The sequence below is a fragment of the Augochlora pura genome, chromosome 1 (assembly GCF_028453695.1).
Source record: "Augochlora pura isolate Apur16 chromosome 1, APUR_v2.2.1, whole genome shotgun sequence".
Taxonomy (NCBI): domain Eukaryota; kingdom Metazoa; phylum Arthropoda; class Insecta; order Hymenoptera; family Halictidae; genus Augochlora; species Augochlora pura.
In genome coordinates this window covers 906,871-911,731 of record NC_135772.1, presented here as the reverse complement: position 1 = coordinate 911,731, position 4,861 = coordinate 906,871, and positions in this window count along the sequence as shown.

The window sequence follows — 4,861 nt, the reverse complement described above, 5'->3', positions numbered from 1 at the left end:
GACGGGAGTATCGGTGATGACAAACGACGCTTCGAGTGTCGCTAGATCGTCAGAAGACGGAGAAAGAGAGAAAGAGAGAGAGAGAGAGAGAGAGAGAGAGACGGGAGGTGCGCCAACCCCTTTACACCTGTCGCGGCGCAGGGAGAGCAGAGCGAGGAGGAGGGTGATCGTGTCCGCGCCGTGCCCGGGTAAATCGATCATGAAATTTTAATTATAACATCGATAATCTGATCGGGAGATCGGATGACACGCGTCGCCTTGGCGGTGCACGGGCTTGGCGAAGGTCTGGGCAGGTGAAACGATGCTGTTCGCCGTCGATCGGCCCTGAACGGATTCGATCGGATCTGCGGACCAGAGCAGAACAGAGCAGAGAGAAAGAGGAAGAAAGAGAGCAGAGAAATAGAGAAAGAGAGAAAGAGAGAATAAGAGAAGGAGAGGGAGAAAGAAAGAAATAGAGATCAGAGAAATATAAATCAGAGAGATAGAGATCAGAGAAATATAGATCGGAGGAATAGAGATCAGAGGAATATAGATCAGAGAGATAGAGATCAGAGGAATAGAGATCAGAGAGATAGAGATCAGAGGAATAGAGATCAGAGAAATATAGATCAGAGAAATATAGATCAGAGAGATAGAAATCAGAGGAATAGAGATCAGAGAAAGGGAGAAAGAGCTAAAGAGATAAAGAGAGAGGTTGAGAGAGAGAGCGAGATCGACGCGTAACCGGCCAGGACACCGCGAGAGCAAGCGGCGCGCGGTTCCTCAGGTGTCGGTCGAGGCTCGTTAACGCCAGCTGTGACCTCGGTTACGGGGTCTTTGGGGCCGCATACAAATTTCCGACCCCGGGGGATAAAGCCTCGGTGACCATTGAAAAGCGCGAGACGCGACGCGCGTTCCGTCGGCCCGCGCGACACCACGGGACCAGCTACATATTCGAAAAAACTGACAAAAGGGAACAATACGTCCGGGTGGAACAATAAGAACCGGTAGCACTTGTCGAGAGGAAGAGGGGACGAGGAGGAGGAGGAGGAGGAGGAGGAGGAGGGGCTCGCGAACGCCGGGAGGGGGCTTAACGCAGCGAAAAGGAATTCCTCTTCGTTAAGTTAGCGCAGCGAGAGAAGCGCTGCGCCTGTGCCGGGCCCCCGGTCTGCAAATGGAAAAAATCGAGAGGGTAGAACGCACCGGCAACGTTTACCTCTCGTGACTGCGTACCGCCGATCGATCACGCTCGGCGCGCGAGGAGGAGATCCGGCGGGATCTTGACGCCTCGATCGCCGCGGCGCGCGGCGTTTCCGCGCGGTATCGCGATGACGAGCCGATCGATAAATCCTCGCCAGGGAATCGTTAGCAGCGGGACAATAAGAAGACGGTATCCTCGCGTGAGCATCGACCGCGATCCCTCGGCGTAATAATACGTCGCGTGTGGAGACCCGGCCACGTATCTGCGATCGTCCAGGAAGCTGCGTCCGATAATCGTTTTAATTAGTGTTCATTCGATAACCACCGGCGTCCTACCGCGTTCGTTAAGGGACACCGCGATCGAAGACGTCTTCCGGATCCGACTCTCGCGGCGAGACGCACCCTGCCCGAAGATCCCAGGATTTCGAAGGCTTGAGAGAAGAAGGCTTGGAAGAAGAGTCGCGCGAGAAGAAGATAGAAGGAGCGAGAAAGAGAGAGGAAGACGCTGTGTTATAGACACATCAAGTTTCCGCTTAGTCACCGTTAAAGCGAACGGGCTCTCTCGAGTATTTGGCGATCGCAAACACTCTCGCCGGACCAGTTAAGCGCCGCAAACACACTCGACGGTTTTCTAAATGTTGGCCTTGCAGTTTCGCGGGGTCTCGCGTGCACCCGCCGCTCTTTTGTCCCGCCGCGAGGCGGCCGCTTTAACGAGCCTGCTCGCGAAACCGAGGATCACACCAGTGTAATTCACGTTTCTAAGGCGATCCCCTTCGCGTTCGATCTCTCGCGCGCGAGGAGGCACCGACCCGATTGAATCGAGGCACCGACTCGGCAGGATCGAGGGACGATTCGCCGCCGGCGATCGGTTGATTGACGTTTAAACGATCCGTGGAACAACGAGGAAACAATTGGCCGCGGCTGGATTTATGGGGGCACGGCCAGGAGATCCGGTTAGCAGGTCGAACTTTTCGCGGTGTGTATTGGATCGATGATAACCGTGCTCGGATCGAGAGACGACGTCGCGTAACGATCCTCTCTCCCTCTCTCTCTCTCTCTGTGTACGTGCGCGTGTGTTTGTGTGTTTGTGTGTCGTGTGTTGTGGATAAACGGTGCGTGGTGCACAGTGATATGGGAGAAATCGGTGCGGCCACGGGATAGCGTGCGACGAACCCGCCTAGAGGACCGTGAAACCTGTACTGTGCCACTGAAACGAACATCCGACCCGCGTGTCCGGTCGGCTGACCGCGGAACCGTGAAAACTCGTCGCGTGCACATCCGTTTTCAAGAATTACAGAAACAAGGGGATTGTGATGTAAGAGATGCGTCGCGGTGACATCGCGGCAACCGCGATAGCCCTTCTCATCCTTGGGCAGATCCAGGGACCACGACAGACGAGGTAAGACATGTTATCTTGATATAGAGAGAGATTAACCACACTTGGCCGCGTCGATATACTTTGAAGATAAATTTTGTTACGCGTTTTATTGATCCTACTCGGTGTAATTATTTCGATAATTGTTTTAGAATTGTTCTAAAACGTGTGAAATTTATGAATATGTTACCATAAGCATTGCGACATAGATCGAAAGAGAAGTATTTTTATTGTAAGATGTAAAATCGCCGTTTCCTTATGACGTGTTACACGTCGTACGCAGCTAACAGGTTCAGGGCGATCGAGGCGCCTTGATCCTTGGAACGCACAGTGGTTCGGTTTGGGAGAATTCAGCGAGTTGGTGGAACTTTGGAATCGTTGCAGTGAAATTATCAATGCGAATTGGTATAAAAGAGTCGTCGTAACATATATTCAACTTTACATTCTATTTATAAAGTTATCAATCCCTTGCATTATATTAACCTTTTGCACTCGACTGACGCCTCTGAGGCGCCAATGAAAATTGTTATATTATTTCCGAAATAATTTTAACATTATCAAAGATCCTTCTATGTAAAAGACTGTTAAAAGCGTAATGGTTTTACGAGTCACAAGACTCAATCTCCTATCTATAAATTGTACTAAATCATATCAAATGGGAATATAGCTGGTCAAAATAACTATTTTGAATGTAGACTTAAAATGGCTTCGAGTGCAACCGAGTGGTTATCCGAGTGGATTAACGCGTCAGGGATATGGGATATGATCTTTTTGCGATTATTTAAAGAGTGTAGTTAATAATCGGTTTCGTTGGAATAAGGAGATTGTAGCAGATCAAAAGTTATCCTTTGGTAAATATAGAGAATTTCTTAATTTTGTCACGTATCGATCGGTGTTACGTTTTCTATATTTTCTTGTTAGTAATGATTAAAAGAATATATGATTAGTAGATATGATTAGTATTCTTATTAGAAAGGTGTGATATTTGTAATATAAAAGTACTGAGCGAAGATATGAAACACGATCAATAGGACATCTCAAAAAAGATGAAAGGTCCGTCAAAGGAAATATTCTAGTCTCAAATCGCTTACATTTAAATGTTCGTAGTAACTAAAATATGTATTCAATTTTATTATTATGTTGGAAACTATGAAACGGGCGCCGCAGCTGAACGCAGACTAAACAAAAACGCCCGTTTCATAGTTTCCAACATAATAATTTCTTCATTTCTGAGTTCCATAGACCTTTGTAAAGAAATACAAAATGAGTAATTTTCAATTTGAAATAGGTAACTTTTTCGTGAAATGGCGCTGCATTCTTCAAACCGAACTATTGTGAACAGTTATGAAGTTAATAACTTTAAAGGTCATCAATTTTCGATGACAACTAATATGAATCGATCTGCTTTTGAAAAATTATCTGACTATATATAAAAAATTTTTGCCACTTTTTCTTTTTATAAAAGGAAAAATATTTATAGAGATTATCATTGACTTAATTTATTGAGTCAACTAATGTGACGTTACGCGAATGAAATATAAAATAGCTACGTATTTTGCTAAATAAATCGGAAGATCGCTACTTTTCAATTTCATAATTATTGAAATCATAAAGCTGCTTCCCTGAAAAATTGTTCACTATACCACTATATTCGCTTACGCACTATAATAAAAATTCTGAAATAGTTCGAATAAATTCTATCTTGCAATTTTTATAAGGCAATACTCCTTAGTCACTTTTAGTACATAGTAGGTTTAGTATTAAACATATCGAATGATACAGTAATTTTTGTTTCGTTACAATAATTCCTCGAGAATTTTGTTATACTTCAGAGCGAGTCCCGGTGCTCGAGTTCGCGCGATCGTATTCTATAAAGGTTTAAGGTTACGATGCAACAAGAATCGCTTCCGAATTCGTCCGAGTTTCAGTTTCACAGCTATTTGAAAATAAGCGTCGCAGGGCGCGTTCTTCGTCGAACTGTGCGCTCGCCGAGACATGGATAGGCCGCGTGCACTCGATGTCTCAATGTTCTCCATAGTATAAACCTTCGACGAAGCCCCGAGCGATTAATATATTTCATATAATTAATATATTTTAGTGGCGCCACGGCCATCGGTACGTAGCACCGTGGACGATGGTCGCGCAGATTGCCAAGTAGATGATTTCTGACGGGAGCAGCGGTGATGCTATTTTTCAGGAAACTGTGCTAACGCGTACCATTAGTATTGTGGACAAACAATGTTCTTCGTTCTTTAGAATCTTTCGTTTTCTACCTCGATAGGAAATGCTGTTTTAAGAGAAACATTA